Raw genomic sequence first — 17,248 nt, 5'->3', positions numbered from 1 at the left:
TTTTTTTTTTTTTTGTTTTTTGTTTTTTTTTTTTTTTTTTTTTTTTGAGGTTAAGACTTCCTGTCTTCCCCAAAGTCTTACGTTTTCTTTTAGAAGCTTTGTGGTTCTAGCTTTTATCACTAGGTCTGTGATCCATTTCAAATTAATGGAGTAAGTTTGGGGCTGATGTTTTAACTTTAACTGATGTTTTACCCTCTCTCTCTTTTTTCTTTTTTTTAAAGATTTTATTTATTTATTTGACAGACAGAGAGAGATCACAAGTAGGCAGAGAGGCAGGCAGAGAGAGAGGGGGAAGCAGGCTCCTGGCTGAGCAGAGAGCCCAATGTGGGCCTCGATCCCAGAACCCTGAGATCATGACTGGATCCGAAGGCAGAGGCTTTAACCCACTGAGCCACCCAGGTGCCCCTGTTTTACCCTCTCTTTTAAAAATCTTTTCTGTTTCTTAATCCTTCCCAGCTCTTTCCTGGAAGTGTTCCCTGATCTGGTATCTGTTCCCTATTTCCACTTTACCTCTTACCTTTGTTATTTCAACTGTTTTTCATACCGAGTATTTCCACTTGGGTGCTCTAACACTTGATTGTTCTGTTTACTATTGCTAATATCTTTCCTTACTTCTTTTGTGTGTTTCTAATGCTTAGTTGAAATTCTCGGTCCATCTGTTGAATACAGCTGATTCCGGTGGTATCTCTAATCAGTTTGTTTTGAAGTCATTGTGTTCCTTGGATTCCCCGTGATCTCATTTCTTGGGGGTCAGGTGTGTTTAGCGGTGGGGGGGGGGGTCAGGTTCAGAGATTATGTCTGGTGCTGAGGACTGAGCTAAGGATCTAAGCCTGACCCCGGTCTCTGTCAGCATCAATGAGCTCAAGGAGATGGCAGTCCTGGAGTGGAGAGGCTCAGTTTGGTATTGCCACTCCGCCTCCCCAGGTAACCAATACCCTGGGACTGGGCCTCACTTCCAGCACCCCAGAAACGGCGGGCAGGGAATGGGGCTGTCTGGTTAGGTCAGAATCCACCCGCTCTGAGGTCTGGAAGGGGAGGGGTGGTTGAAGTGGCTGGAGGCCTGTCCGTTTCCTCTTGATTCCTGTAACCCCACGTGGCCTGCTTCACTGCCCTGATTGCACTCCAAGGTTGTTGTTTGTGGTTTTCTTTTGTTATATAGGTTTTATTTTTGGGACGCCTGAGTGGCTCAGCCGGTTAAGCGTCTGCCTTCGGCTGAGGTCATGGGATCTCAGAGTCCTGGGATCAAGTCCTACATCAGGTTCAGCAAAGAGCCTGTTTGTTTCTCCCTCTTCTGCTGCTCCCCCTGCTTGTGCACGCGCTCTCTCTCTCTCTGTCTGGCAAATAAATAAGTAGAATCTTAAAATTAAAAAAAAAAAAGATTTTATTTTTAAGTTATTTCTGCACCCAACTTGGGGCTTGAACTCACAACCCCGAGATCAAGAGTCGAATGCTGTATGGACTGAGCCAGCCAGGTCCCCTTTGGCCCTGGTTTTACGCCAGCAGACACTCAGGCCTGCAGACGCTCATGTCCAAGTGAGCGTGCTGGCTGTGGTCGGTCCAGGGCAGTGGGTGTGCTGGGGAAGGGAGTGCCTGCTGGAGAAGGCTTTTGATGCAAAGGGGTAAGAGCAGAACTCAAACCTGATTTTTTTTTTCTTTTTTTTTTTTAAAGAGAGAGGAAGAGTGAGAGTGAGCACAAGCAGGTAGAAGAGCAGAGGGAGAGGGAGGGAGAAGCAGACTCCCTGCTGAGCAGAGAGCCCAATGTGTGGGGCTCGATCCCAGGACCCTGGGATCATGACCTGAGCCGAAGGCAGACGCTTAACGGACTGAGCCACCCAGGCGTCCCCTGATTTTCTTTTCTATTCTAATATCTCCATCAGCCTAAAGACTATGTCCCACTCCTTACCCCGGCTGCTGCACCAACCCCTACACACAAGTTTAAAACTCCCTTCGGTCTCCCCTGGACATTGCATTTTCTCTGTAAGTCCCTAGGCTTAGTGACGTGTTGCTGCTTTGCTGTTTCAGTACTCAGGTGTTAATTTGAGAAAGAGGGTCCAGGAGGTGGATAATCTTCCCTTACGGTTAGCTTTAACGCTGCATGGCTTCCCTGCTCCCGCAGCCGCTGCGCCACCAGCTGGAGCCCCGGTGGCTGCCTCAGAAAAACGGCGCATTGATTAGGGGTACCACTGAGCCCGTGATATTAGAACAGATGGACCAAGAATTTTATTTTATTTACGTATTTTATTTGACAGACAGATCACAAGTAGGCAGAGAGGCAGGCAGAGAGAGAGGAAGGGAAGCAGGCTCCCCGCTGAGCCCGATGTGGGGCTCTATCCCAGGGTCCTGGGATCACAACCCGAGCTGAAGGCAGAGGCCCCAACCCACTGAGCCACCCAGGTGCCCCTATATTTACATATTTTAAGATTTTATTATTTATTTGAGACGAAGCGAGTGTGTGCTTTGAGCAGGAGCTGGCAGTGGGGAGGGGCATAGGGATTTGCTGAACGTGGAGCTGGAAGTGGGGCTCGATCCCAGGGATCGTGACCTGAGCCGTAAGGCAGACACTTAACTGACTGAGCCACCCAGGCAACCCTGTACCAAGAACTTTAAATAAGCATTAGAAGCATGCAAAAGAGTCTACGGCCATGCCACCCTGAACGCGCCCAATCTCGTCTGATCTCGGAAGCTAAGCAGGGTCGGGCCTGGTTAGTACTTGGATGGGAGAAGCGTGCAAAAGAAATAAGGAAAGATGGTGGCAACATAATACAGAACAAGAAAGTATTAAAATAAATAAAAGAACAAAATGGAAGTAATTAATATGAAAAACCAGCCTCATCTTCTGCCCCTGCCCCAACCTTTACATGCACTTTATAGCTCACTATTCTCTAGGGGGAAAAAAAAAAGACTTTAGTGACCCCCTAGAACTTTGCACGAGCTGTTTCCTCTCCTGAGACTGCCTTCCTTCTACTCTGCTGGAAAAATTCTGGTGCATCCTTGAGACTCCTTCCCTGGTGGCCCCTCATGGTCTGTGTGATATTCAGGGTTGGCATTGGGCTCTGGAGTTAGGAAACCTGGCTGCTTGTCCTGATTCTTCAGCTCACTGGCCGTCTGACTTTGGGAGGGTCACACTACCTCTTTGGACTTCAGGAACCTGCTGGGGGAAAAATATGAGTGTGTCAGGGTATACTAGAGTCCCTTTTGGCTCTGACAAGCCGATGGGATAGTTAAGTGGGAAGGTTCTGGAGTGGGGCTGCCCATGATCCCTTCCTGGCTCAGCACTTAGTCCCTGTATTTCAGTGCCTCGGTTAACTAACCTGGCATAATGGTTCAGTCTGTACTTCCGAGGTGGACATTCTGGGTTCCTAGTCCCAGCTTTACTGCTGCCTGCTGTGTGATCATAGGCAAGTTACTTAACCTCTCTGTGCTCCTCCCCATCCCCCCACCCCCGCCTTCTATAAAATGGGGTTGGTACTGAGGATGCCTACTAGGAGCATAATGAATGAAGCTATTGTTTGGCCGCTGGTGGTGGTTCACCATGACGCAAACTTCTCTATTCAGTTCAACAAATTCTTGATGTTTGTCCGCCAGGCCTTCCTAAATGTTTTCTAAATACACTTTCTGTTGAGTTTTATCTCTTAACAAATACTCTCCTGGGCATCTTATCTTTACAACAACCTTGCAAGACGGGCTTGACTAACCTTGTTTGATGGATAAGAAATCTGCAGCCCCAGATGCAGAGTCACTTTCAAAGTTGGACAGACTCAACCCGCGTCTACCTCCTCCATGGCCAAGGTCTTTCCACTATGCTCCAGCGTTCAGGGAGATTACACAGGGGTTTTGGGGATTCCCGGACAGATCCAGATGGGGAAGCTCAGTGAGAAGCTCCCCACCCCTTCCACGCGTATTCCAGCTGTCCACCCACCCTTGGCCTTACACAACATGTCCTTAGGAGGCTTAACACAGATGCGGGTTTAGTGATGGGCAGAAGTTAATTACAGGCTCATGTGACCTGGGATAGAGAGCCACAGCGGCTCTGGGAAAGGGAGAGGGACTCTCGGAGGACAGGGAATCAGCGAAGAGGAAGCTTGAGTTTCAACAAGCCCAGAGCTGGAGACGGAAGGCGAGGCCTTCGGGAGCAGATGTGGGCCCTGCCCAGAGGCGGCTGCAGAGGCTGGCACCGGGGCTGACCCCGGCCTCTCTGTGCTCCTGCGGGCCTGGGCTTGTGCCTTCACCTGGCAGAGCCTTGCTTGTGTTATCTGCCAAAGGGCAGCTAGTGCCATGTGGTAGGGTTAGGGGAGAGGGCATCAGGGAGCCCAGCAGCCGCTGGTGAGATGAGTAGATGGAGGCGGACACCAGCTTCAATCCTGAAGCTTCCTGAAGTTTCCTTATCTGCAGTTCGGGAATCACATGCTCTGCGGCGAGGAGAACTACTGCCTTCTCCTGGCGTCTCGGGCTTGTCCTCACCATCTCCTCTTGTCCTTGCTGCCTCCTGTTTCTCCATCAGGCCTAGCACCAACCACCTGGTAGCCTGTTGACTTTGCTCCTTCTTTGTTGTCTGGTCACCCCAGCAGCAGGGATTCGGGTGGTTCTGTTCAGTGTGTAGAATACCCTCCAGCCATAGTAGGTGCTCAGTAAACAGCAATCAGCCAGATGTTGGTTGAATTACAAGGAGGGAAGGCCCTGGTGTGCCGGCGGTGCTCAGTCAGTATCAGCTGGATCTTGGCGAGGCAGGGTAGAGGCTGGGACAGTTCATTTGGGGCGCCCAGGGCTGCCTGTGAAAGCTTTTGAGGCCTAGATTTCCGGGTTGTGCCTGGTTCCCTCTCTGGCCACAGCCTGCAGGAGGAGAGACTCATAGGATAGTAAATCCAAATGGGTTTGCTCACTGGGGCTTTGCACGGAGCCAAGAGCCCCAGGCAAACAGGAAGCCCATGAGGCTGGGCTTTCTTCATTAGATTTTAAAAATTGCATTTATTTTATGATTTTTATTTATTCATTTTTAAGTAATCTCTATGTCCAATGTGGGGTTGGACTCATGACCCTGAGATCAAGAGTCACACTCTCTACCAACTGAGCCCGCCAGTTGGCTCCTCCTCCTCCTCTTCTTCAGCTCTTTAAACCACTCTGACTTCTCAACAGCACAGACTGCCTCGGAGAGATGACAGCCCCAGTACCAACCCTGCACCTGGGAGGAAAAGCTCTGGTTCTGGACCCAGGCCAATCCCAGAGCATGGCCTGGCCTGGCCCCCGCTCTAGCAGAAGGATCTTGGGCAGGTCACTTCACCTCTCTGCATCTCCGTTTCTTTCTCCGTGAAATGGGTGTAGCAGTATTACCCCCCATACTCTGACCTCCTGGGGCTTTCGTATAAAACCCAGTGCAAATGTGTTCGCTAGACTGAAGGGCCTGCAAGGCGGAGCTTTGCACCTGCAGCGCCGAGCATAGGGCCAGGCACACCACAGACACTTGGCACAGGTGGAAGAGTTAAACCCCACTGACATCAGCTGTTGGAAGGGGAGGGTCTCAGTCCTGCCTGCAGTAGGGTTGTGGGTCCTGTCCGAGGACCTCCTATGATTCTAAGGGTTTATAGATTCCAAAAAGAAAACGTAACTTGTGTTCAGTTGGACTCCTATTTAATCATGCACTTGAAATTTATGGACCCATCTTTACCTTGTTTGCAAGCTTTTTCCTTTGGTAGGAACAGCTGGCTGGGTGTGACATGATGTGGTTGCTTACATTATAAGGGGCTCAGAAGAACTGACTGGACTGGAGTTCTGAGGTCAGACTGTGTTCCAGGAAACAGGAAATCCAAGGCAAACAATAAGGGGAATTAATTGGCTTGTGGAATGGATGTTCAGAGGCAAGCTTCAGGAATGGCTGCATCCAGGGACTCAAGCAATATTACCCAAGACTCCAGATTCTAAGGAGTGAGTGGTTCCATCTTTAGGCCCCACACAGTGCTCCTCCCCCCTCCCTCACCCTTAGAACACACCATCCAGGTGGAGAAAATCTTCCAGGGTAAGCCCAGCAGGACCCACCTGGAGCTGCTGGGGGTGGGGATCAATCCCACCCAAACCCCAGGGCTGAAACAGGGAGGGTGGCTGTCCAAGGAAACTGCGGTATTGTTAGGAGGGGGGAATGGATTCCGGGTGGCCAGCGATGACAGCAGAGATCCACTATGGTCATCAGAAGGGGAGCCATGGAAAGCCTTAGGAACATCTACACCACTTTATAGTTTGGAAAGTTCCTTCCCTCCCTGGAAGCTGATATTGGAAGCAGAGTGGCGTTTATTAATCCTGTTTCACAGATGAAGAAACAGCTCTTGAATATTTGGCCAGGACCCTGACTTGTACCCCTGGGCTGCCCCTGCCCATCTCAGCCTCTCCGGGGAGTTACAAACCGGGAAAGGCTGACCTGGGAGGGAAGAAGCAATTGTGACCAAGCAAAGCCACTCCCCTTATGGAGGCAGCCCAAGGGGAGTTGGCCAGGGAGCGGAGGGAGCAGCCTGACTTCAGGGCCAGTGGTGGGGCAGGGGCTGGGCACACACACCAGGGATATCCTGCAGCACTCCTGCGAGGACTCTAGCTTGCACACAGAGATAGGCAGAACGAGATCATCTGGCACACTGATACAGGGCTCCCTGTACCGGGGGTGGCTGAGGCCTCAGCTCTTGCCACCAGTGGTGGAAGTTGTCCTGGCAGATGGCTGTGATGGGGGTAGTAGCAAGTACACTGGCTGTGGAGCCAGCTAGCCCTGGCCTAGATCCCAGCTCTCCCACGCGATGGCTGTGTGACCCTGCTCCTCCCTCCTACTTCCTGAGTCTCAGTGTTGTGTCCTGACCCAGAGCTGATAATTCCCACCTCACAGGATCCTTGGAAGGCGGAATCAAAAGCTCCAGCACATAGTAGGTGCTCCATTAAGAGTCTTTGCCTTTCCATCTCCATAGTGTCCTGTTCATAGCTGTGTGACCTTGGCCAAGTTACTGAACTTCTTTGTACCGTGGGAGCAATGGTGGCACATACGGGAGGGCTGCTGTGCGGATTAGGCGAGTCCGTGCATGTGAGGCGCCTCGAACGGGGCCTGGCATGCTCGTTCCACCCGTTACTACCAGCTAACATTGAGTGTTTTAATGTGCCAAGCCCTGGGCATTTATCTCCCGGTTTATCGTATTCTCGTGCTTCCAATCGGACAGTGATATAGGCACACATGGTGATGGTCTGCCTGCGACAAGGGAGGATACTGAGGCCCAGAAAGGTGAAGTGACTTGCCCAAGGTCGCGAAACCTGTAAGCCACGGGGACTCTGCTGAGCTGTGCACCCTTGGGTGGGACCCTTGCTTCCGTGGGCTCAGGTTTCCTGCAGGGCGAGGCAGTCTCCCTGCCCTGCCACCTTCTGGGGTCACCGGCAAGTGCACCAGGGGCAGGAGTCTCCTCCTCTTGCTGGAAGGTTCTCTGGGAATGTGCGGAACGCGCTTATCCGGGGCCAGCTGCAGCGCACTATCTCTGGGAACATCCGTGTCCTCCCGGCTCTCATGCCAGCAGGGTGTTTGCAAGCCCCCTGCACATGCCACCCAGGATGTTGCTCGTGTTGGCCGCTGCCCAGCAGGTTACAAGTTAACTGCCTACTTCCCCCATCCCCAGCGTCTGGCCTCTCTCAGGGCCCACATGGGGGCTGTGGAATGGTGGCTTCCTCTCCCAGGGGAAGGCTGCCAGGGTGCGTGGGTTTGAGGGGGAGGGCGGGGAGTGGGGAGAGCTGGGGTGGTCCAGGGTCCTGCTTCAGGACCCCTCGGAATAGGGGTGGGGTGGGTCGGGCCGGAGGCTTGCATCTAGGCATGGGTCGGGCCGGAGGCTTGCGTCTAGGCTCACTCACACCCTCTGACCTCGGGTAAGTCACCTCGCCTCACCTCTGTTCTGTAAGTGGGGACAGGGCGTGGGAACAAGGAGGAAGCCCTCCCTCTGGGGGCTGGGGTGACATGGGATGGGTGTGTAGGGAGCCCGAGCCCACTAGTAGCTGCACGTGGCCCATTCATCCACAGACACAAAATGACCCATGCTGCAGCTGGGGCCGACATGGTTCCTTTCCAGGCTCGCTGGCGGCTTAGGGGTTTACACTCGGCCCTGGGAGACAAACATCCAGAAGGAATGTTGAAATCTGGCTGGGCTGTGTGACCTTGGGCAAGGGACTTCAACCTCTCTGTGCTTCTGCTCGGTCACCTGCAGACTGGGGGTAAGAATAGTGCCAGCGTGGCAGGTGGTGGGTAGGGAGTAAATGAGTGGATGGAGGTAAAGTGCTTCGAACAATGGTTGGTGCAGAGTAAGGGCTGTGAGTAGGGTTGAGGGCTTTTTTAGAATGGTCTCAGTTTGAATGGTTCTCTTTAGGTGACACAGATCACTAATGTTTGGAATGCCAAGACCCGGGTGCCCACACGGGCGACTAGGACTCACGGCTCCTAGGCTCACGGACTGCCTTGTGCTTCTAGTCGCAGCCCCCTCTTTGGAGCCAGCTTCTGTGGACCCCTGTCCCTGCTGTTGGTGTGCTGTGTGACCCTGGGGAGGCGTGTACCCTCCCTGGGCTCTTCCTTTTTGTGTTGTTGATTGGGAGAGCGAGGATGGGACAGTCTGGTGTCCCGGTAGCGGAGGGCCTCCTGCCACAGGGTTGCTGAGTGTCCCCCAAGTACGGGGATGGAGGACACCTTGGAGAGACACGGCACCTGCCTCCCCTGCCCGTCCCTCCCCATGTCCTCTCCGTGGGATGGTGGAAGCCTGTGTGCCCGTAGAGCAGCCATCCCTGACCTCCTCTGCCCAGGCCCTCAGCCATCTCAGGCCCCAGGCACGGGTTTCCGGGTCCTGCCATCCCCCCTATCCCTGTGGCAGCTCTCCTCCCACCACTTGGACCTTGACTGGCTTCAGTCCTCTGCCCACAGAGCCAGTTTGTGGCATCCAAACCATCCAGATGCCCCAGGGAGCCCCAGAAAAGCTTTGGCTCCAGAACCCGGTCCTCTGGGGGCCTGATTCCAGCTCCGCAGTGTGGCCTCGGGCAAGTGGCAGACCCTGAGCTTCAGCGTCCCTACCTGTAAGATGGACTGGCATGTCCGTGTGCAGGGACACGCAGGACGTGCTCTCGACTAGGCTGAGCTGCGTGAGCAGAGCCCTTTGTGACTGGTCTGGGCTGCCCCCTCTGCCCTCCTGCCAGGGGCACCGCCCGTCTCCGTTATCTCCACCCCCCATCTTTCCACCCCCTCATCTTTCTAGCCCGGCCTTCCTCCCCATCCATCCATGGAACCTTCCTGGCCGATCCCTGATGTTCTCTCTCTCCCCTTCAAGAGGAAAAGAGCATGTCAGGCTGCGTGGTGGGTTGTTTCCTCCCGCGTGGAGACGTGGAAACCCCTTGACTCGAAGAACTGGAACCTCACTCCCTTTCCCTTCACTAAATACCCCCTCCTCCTGCCACATTAGCACTCTGCAGCAGGCCTCTGGTGGGGCCTTCCAGACAAGCAAGTGGGAAAGCCCTGAGGGTGACTGGCTGCCTGGCCGAGTGAGCAGAGAACGGCCAGTCCATTTTCTGCTCCCAACCCTCACGTGCCCCTCTCCTTGCCCGTCCTTTATGTGTCCATCCATCCTCCCCCACTCCTCATCCCCACCACGGCCGCAGTCAGCCGAACACTTACCATGCCCTGCGGTCTGTTTTAAGCCGGTCCATCTGTTAACTCCTGCAGTCCTTGCAACAACCTTGTGGTTTGTCTTGGTCTCCCACTTTGCGGATGAGAAGCCCGAGGCACAGAGGGCTGGGGCTGGTGGCCCTTAGCTACCCAGCTGGAGGGGCGGAGGCAGGGTCTGAGCCCGGTGGCCTGGCGACGGGGCTCACTCTTCTGCTGCTGGGCTGCGTCTTCGGCCACTCACCCCCTTGGACCCCACCACCCTCTCACCCACCTGCTGACACTCCCTGGCCACCCAGCTGTGCACCTGGCTCTGCCAGCCACGGGGCTGCCACCGTCCGCAGAGCTCATGCTGTGGTGAAGGGGCCACAACCAGTGGCTCTCTGAGACTCTGATAGGGGTGACCATGACCAAGGTCTTGAGCGCCCCAGGTTCTGGGAGCTTGGGGAGGAGACATAACCATTGCCTGCGCTGAGGCAGGGGTGCGGGGCGACTCTGCAGAGCAACCAAGGTGGAACGATGATGGGAAGGCTTCGTGGAGCGGATAGCAGGGAACATTCTAGACCAGGGAACACTGTGTACAGAGATGTTGAGACTGGAAGTGCTCCGGGGACAGCTGGTGTCTCAGCTGAGCCTTAAAGACGCAATGGCTTGGCAGCCGGATGACCCCGTGCTTCCCCGGGCACTCGCACATCTGTTTTCTGCTCATGTGGAGTGCTGTCCGCAGCTGGAGGGCTGAGCCTTGCCCTGTCGCCAGCATCTGGCTAACTGCCCTCTGGGGAAGTCCCTCCTTGGATCTGACCTGCAGCCCACGCTGGCAACCACACATGCCTTCCTGAGCCCTGCACCGGGAGCTGCTTCATGGAAGCCGTAAATAAGCTATGTCACTGAATGAATAAAGTCCGGGCCAGCAAGGCTTGCCAGGGACACCGGGCTTGGCCAAGAGAGGGATTCCATGTCCCCTCTCTCTGACCCTGTAGCTGAAATGTTCCTTCCCGGGGAGCTGCTACAGCCCAGTTGGTGCTCTAGTAGGCCCCCAGCCCCCACCCCGGTCCCCAGCCCGCTGGCGCTCAGGGAACACGCAGCATTTCCTGTGGCCACAGCTCCTTCAAAGAGCCAGGAAGGCCCAGCTTGACAGCCCAGAGGGCGCTGGCTTCTGCCTGTTCTGAATCTGATTGTTCCCTGTGTGTGTCCATGGGAAGGAGGAGCTGGGCAACTGGGGTAAGTCTTTTCTCTCTTGGCCTCAGTCTTCCCGTCTGGGCAGTGGGAGAGTCTGCAAAGCAGTGTTTCCCAAAGTCATCTACTCACAGAATGACTCGGCAGGTCCTGGGAGAATGGGAATTTGGGGGTCTCTTTAATCTCCTTTTAAATTTGAATCAGCCACACTCTTTTCTTTCTCTGTGCCCCCTTCACTCAAAGCTCATCAGGTCCTCAGCACCTGGCAATACAGGCAGAGCGAGGGCTGTTAGCCCCCGGCTGGAGTTGTACAGCTACACAAACACACACTTTTAATACTTCCCGGTCACCATAAAGAATACCTCCATCAAAAAAAATAATAATTTAAAAAAATAATAATTAAAAAAAGAAAAAAAAGAATACCTCCATCACTCTCATACTTTTCCTAGTCTGTCCCCCTCCGCAGGAAACCACTTGGGAATAGGACTTTCTACCCCCCTCCACTCCCCCCTACCCCGCCATTCACCCCCAAATGATTCTTGTGGCCTGGTTTGGGGAAGTCTGCTCAAAGGACCTCCTCAGCCTAGATTTCCCAGGGCTGTGACCTCCAGCCAGGAGGCTCCCTAAGGACAAATCACTGCCCTCTGGCCTGGCCAGGTAAGGCCAGGGAGCACCAGGTGACCCTCTTTGGGTCTCCTATTAATTTGGGAGGCTGGAGGGTGGGGGAGACTTAGAGCTGTCCTAGCCGGCTCCCCAGGGCTGGGGGAGCTGGCAGGGAGGGTCTCTGGGTGAGCTGTGGGGGAGGGAGCCTGGAGCAGGGGTGACCTTCTGGTAGCTTCCTTGAGGGGTCCTGTGCAGGGCGTGGTCAGCACCTTCCATCTATGTGAGCCTGAATCATTTCCACCACCGTAACCGCCCCGCCTCCCACTACCGCCCAGGCCTCCCTTCCCTCGCCTTCTTTGACAAATGAGCCAGTTCTCTCACTAACAAGCCTAAGGTCAGGTGTGTCCCACTCAGTGTCTGGCACACCACAGGTGCTCTCCCGAGTGATGGGCACAGGGACTGACCCAATGTCTCAGAGCTCGGGGTTGGGGGTGGGTGCGCTGGGGCCTGACCCAAACAGTGCTGGTCTTGTGACAGCTGGGCCAGATGACTTTACTGATGAGCCTCAGTTTCCCTGTCTGTCATGGGGGCCCATGTCCCTAGTGTGCTATGCTGGTCTGATGCAGTCTGAGTCAAGAGCCTATTGAGAAAAAAAAGGCTTTCATGGAGTCACACCCCTGGATTTCCTATCTTTATGGCAAGCCTAGTGGCCCTTGTGGGACCAGAAAGAGGGGACCACTTGGTGTGAGAGGGTAAACGCCTCTTCCCCTGACCTTGAGTGCTTTGTACCATGGAGTGTGAGGGGTCCCAGGTGGCAGGAGTTATAGCTGGAAAAGGCCTGGTCTCAAAGGCACACTGCAGGTGGTGTCTGGGCTCTGGTTATGTCTAATGGCTTCACTTCTCTGAGCCTCGGTTTTCCAGTCTGTAAGATGGGAACTGTAAGCCCATCCTGGCTTGATGAGATGTTGTTGGGACCCAAGAGAGATGGATACGGGGTTCCTTTCCGGAACGGAAAGGGACCTCCAGGCAGGCCATGGTAGCTCAGTTGCCTCCAGCCTGTGTGTGTGGGTTCTGCGGGGATAGCTGGTGATTTTACTGAAGGCTGCTGTCCTGCAGGTCTGGTGCTCTCCCAGTTCTGGGGCAGTGCAGGGGTTGGGGTGACAGGCTGTTCTGAGCTCCTGTTTGCTTCATCTGTAAACGGGGATGCTGATGCCCATCATGGGGCCAGGCACACAGTGGGTGCTCCCTAAGAACAGTTCCTCTTAATTTGGACATCCCTTCCCCCTTTCGGCAGATTCAGTGCAATCTCGTTCCCAGGCTTGTAAATGGGGTGGAACAGCCACTGTTGCTGCTTCAGAGAAGTCACGGATCATGGCCTTTGCCAGCTGGGGGTTCCCTTCCTTCTGCGCTTTTGTCCCACGGGGGGACCAGCATGATGGCAGTAGTAGCTTCGTAGGTGCTCTTTTTACCCTGGCTGGTCAGGGATGTCCAAGAGGATAGAGACCGTGTCTATCCTGTTCCGCCAACGAATCCTTAGTACCTAGAACAGAGCAGGTACACAGCTGGCGCTCACCAAATGTTTGGGACTGAAGAATGAATGAACAAAGTTGAATGAATAGGCATCAGGGTAGGGAAGGCCTGGCTTGGGAGGGAGGGGAGCTTCATGGGCGGTTCCCCCACCCCCACCCCTCCCAGTTCATCCTTCCTGGGCTAATCCCCAAAAGATTAACCCCAAGGGACAAAGCCAGGTCACAGCCACGGACCGGACCCAGGGCATTGCAGAGCACATCCAAGGCTAGCCTGGCCTGCCTGGGTGCATACACGGTGTTCTGTGGGGCCCTCTTTGCCCCAAGATGGCTCTTGTGTCCCCCACCCTGGACATGGTCCTCACAGGCGTCCTCAGCCTCCTCTTCCTGACCCTGGCCTTGAGCCTCCTCTGCTTCTTCACCTGCCGCCTGGCCAGGCCACTCAGGTAGGAGAACTCACCTGGGCCATACTCCCTCCCCTGCCAGCTCTCCTGCCCTAAACTCATTTGGCTATAGTTCGCTCCTGTGGGATAGAGAAAGGGTGGGCACTGGTCTCTCTCGCCCTCTGTGGTGGGGAAACCAAGGCCCAGAGAGGTTGGGTTTCAGCCTGGGATGGAATCGCCCCCTTGGCCATGGACTCGCTAGATCGTCTGCTCAATTTCCTAAAGTGTAAAAGAGGCTAATGACACTTGCTGTGGGGGGGGGCTTAAGAAAGACCACAGATGTCAATACTTAGCACAATGTTCGGTACCACGTGAGTGCCTGAGAAATGGTCGTGATTTGTAGCCGTCAGTTGCCCTGGACCTTTTGAGACCCAGCCTTCCAGGACTGGCATTTTGCCTGGCTCCAAGGGGCTCCCATGCCCTCCGCCCCGGGATGCTGAGTCAGTCCTCAGGGCCAAGGCTCAGCCCCCCTGCTCTCTCTCCTGACCTGCCAAATAGCTGCTCCTTCTCCGGGGCGGAGGGGGGGCGGTCAGATCCCTGTTAGGGCTTCTGCGTACTTGTCATGAGTAATCAGAACACGTAGCTGGGAGCCTGGCAGAGACGGTCTAGCTGGGAGGTGGGGGACAGTGGGGCTAGCACACACTCGGAGGCTCCGTTCTGAGCTAGTAGAGCGTTGGCAGAGGGTGGTGGGCAGCCGGGGCCCCTGCAGCCCCAGACTGGGCCCCACCGAGCCCATCACCAGGGCTGCCAGAGAGTAGGCTTGGAGCCTCTTGGGGGGGCGGGGCAAGAGAAGAGCCAGCAGAGGAGACTCTTGTTTCAGAAGGGTTTCCTAGATTTCAGCCCCCTCTCTTTTTCAGGCAGTGGCAGTGGGGGGAAGCACAAGGAGAAGCCACCTGTCTGTCTCTAGGACAGCGGGGTCTCACAGCCACATCCCTGGGGCCAAAATTCAGAGCATTCCAGCCTGAATCTTGAGGCTTTTCATTAAGTTAGCATTTACAGAGCTGCTCCTGTGTGCACAGGGTTGGGGATCCAACAATGGGGAAAGTGGTGTTTACTCTCCCAGAGCATCAAGCCGACAGAGAAGAGAATCAAATAATAATCACGTGGCCTTCAGATCTCCTGGGGCCACACTTGACTTTTCTTCTTCCTTCTTTCCTTGTTTGTACTGGGCCCAATGGGTAGAGGATTAAGTCTTATTTCTCGGTACATGGTGAACTATCATGAGCCTTGGTTTTCTTACCTATAGAGGAGAATGTAGCCCCCTCTCTGTCCACTGTGGGGCTTCCTAGTGAGACGTCATGGTGGAAGCCTTCATAAACAGTGACGGGCAGTGCACTGGTCATTTGCATTCTGTCTGTGTTTGCAGATAGTTTACCAAAGCTCTTAGAGAGCTTGAAATAGAACATACATGCCTTCATGCAGAAAAGCGTCCATATTCTACATCATTATATTATAGATACATTTCAGATGGAATCCACCCATGGAACTAGTCCGCAGATCAGTCCCAAGTCCCCTGTGCCCACTCCGGTCACCACGCCCCCCAAGTGCAACCTTGATCTTGATCTTCTAACCCCTCGATTTGTCCTTGTACTTTGTATCTTGGGAATTACTCTCTATGTACTTTTGGATCCAATTCCTGCGATCGACCTTACCTTGGCAAGATCCATCCATGTTTTTGGGCGGAGTTGTCAATCATTCGTCCTCACTGTTGTGTAGATTTTGTTCTGGGAACCCACACAGCGTATTTCCATCCTGCTGGAGGTGGAGCCGTGCTGAGGCCATGACGGACGGTACTGATGCCAGTGTTCTCCTGCTCGTCTTTTGGCGAACACACGTTTGCATTTCTGTTGGAGATAGATGGGCCAGAAGGCAGATGTACATTTCAGCTTTGGTAGACACTCCTACTTTTCCGAAGGGATTGTACCCATCTGCAGCCCTCAGCAGTGAATGAATGGATACTCTAGTTCTGCCCCATGCACTTGACAACGAGTGCATTTCCCCACACACAAAGGAAGGATTTGGGGGTGATTCTTCCCTTCCCCCTCCTCCCTCCTTAGAGCGTTGGCTTTCAACTGATGTCAATATTTACCAATACTGCCAAGCACTGGAGTAGGACAAACAAGGCAAAGTCCCAGCTTGTAGAGAATCCCAGTGTGGTGAGGGAAATGACCAGAAAAGGTTTGCTTTCAAAACGGGGACACGCCCACAGTGACGGAGGCTGTATGAAGTTCAGAGGTAGCATCCTGGAATGAGTGGCCATCCGGAAGGCTTCCTAGAAGAGGTGACTTCAGTTTTTAAGCTCTTGAAATAATATTGTGATGTGTTGATATTGCTTATCAATTTAATAGGATTCTTTCTGATGTTAGGGTTTCCTCTAGAAACATTTGAAAAAGGGGCGCCGGGGTGGCTCAGTCAGTTGTGTCTGCCTTCGGCTCAGGTCATGATCGCAGGGTCATGGGATGGAGCCCAACATCAGGCTTCCTGCTCAGTGGGGAGTCGCTTCTCCTTCTCCCTCTGCCCCTCCCCACCACTCCTGCTCGCTCTCTCTCAAATAAATAAAATCTTAAAAAGTTTTTGTTTGAAAAAGGTAGAGTAAAAAGAAATCAGAAGTCATACCTCTCAGTTAAGTGCTGGTAGATGTCAGATGTAGTGTTTCCTTTTAGTTCCTGCCTGCCCCATTGCCCCCCATCAAAGAACCAGGTGGATGTAGAAGGTGCTGGAAAAGCATAAGGGTGCAATTTGGTGCTTTTGGTGAATGTAGCGTGTTTGTGGGTGGGAGGTACCGGTGAGCCCTCACCTCTGGGCACTGAAATGCAGTGTGTAATTTTCCCCCTTAGATTTATTTATTTGAGGGGGAGAGAGAGAGTGTGCATGTATGTGCGCAGGTGGGCAGGGGGAGGGGCAGAGGGAGAGGGAGAGAGCTCCATCTCCTGACCCTGAGATCCTGACCTGAGGGAAACCAAGGGGTCAGACTCTTAACCAGCTGAGCCACCCAGGCATCCCCAGCGCACACATTTTTAAGGTTGAATCAAGATCGCCTTTGCTAGTGGCAGCATGGTTTCTTATCTGACACCACACTCAACGGCAGAAAGTGGTACCTCACCACCATTGGTACATACACCAAATGGAGTAGTCATTTTTATCTCGGTTTTGGTGGAAATAACATTTTCCTGTGCAACTGTTCCATTTGAAATCTCTCCTCTTCCAGTAACATTTACACACAATAGGGTTAGTACGTTTCTCAGCTGCAACTGGGGTTACCAGTTGTGATACTGACGCGTGACCATAATTTAAAAACTTTCTGATGCCATCGAATATGTGCTCAATTTAAAGCAATGTGGAAAACTTAAAAATATATATAATAAAAAGAAGAGGAAATCATCGTTCCTGGTCTTTCTGCCCAGAAAAGACCACAGCTAATGTTTTGGTGTATTTCCTTCCAGTGTGTGTGTGTGTGTGTGTGTGTAACAGGTTTTTTTTTTTTTTAATTATAAAGGTAACATCTCAACACAGAAGAAAATTTGGGAGATGCAGAAAAGACAGTGAAAAGGCAATCAAGTCACTGAAATGTCACCACCCAGAAACGGGCAGTCTTAGCAGCCAGACTTCCTGTGTGTCACTCACTCCCTATAGCTTTTATATCTCACTGTAAATGCCAAGTTCTAGAAGAGAATGTGGCAAGTGCGGTTGTCCCTGTAAGAAAGGGTGGACTCTGTTTTGTCTCTGATGGGCTCGGGACACGGGTCATTAAAAGGCTATAGACTAGTCAGAATTGGGAGCAGGAGCAGCCTTACCTGGGACCTCTTTGGAAATGAGCTCAGGAGTTTGGGCAAGGACAGGTGGACCCTGGGCCT

General features: G+C 53.3%; 1 protein-coding gene across 1 annotated transcript in view; it reads left to right on the top strand.

Annotated features, from left to right (window-relative positions):
- LOC111154696 (alkaline phosphatase, liver/bone/kidney) overlaps nucleotides 1-17,248 on the top strand; it is a 56,544-nt gene that overhangs the window by 19,489 nt on the left and 19,807 nt on the right. The window lies entirely within an intron of this gene.

Source organism: Enhydra lutris, unplaced genomic scaffold (assembly GCF_002288905.1).
Source record: "Enhydra lutris kenyoni isolate GAN:26980312 unplaced genomic scaffold, ASM228890v2 scaffoldscaffold38, whole genome shotgun sequence".
Classification (NCBI taxonomy): Eukaryota; Metazoa; Chordata; class Mammalia; order Carnivora; family Mustelidae; genus Enhydra; species Enhydra lutris.
The sequence above is the reverse complement of the archived record's forward strand: the minus strand, read 5'-3'. Positions and strand labels throughout refer to the sequence as shown.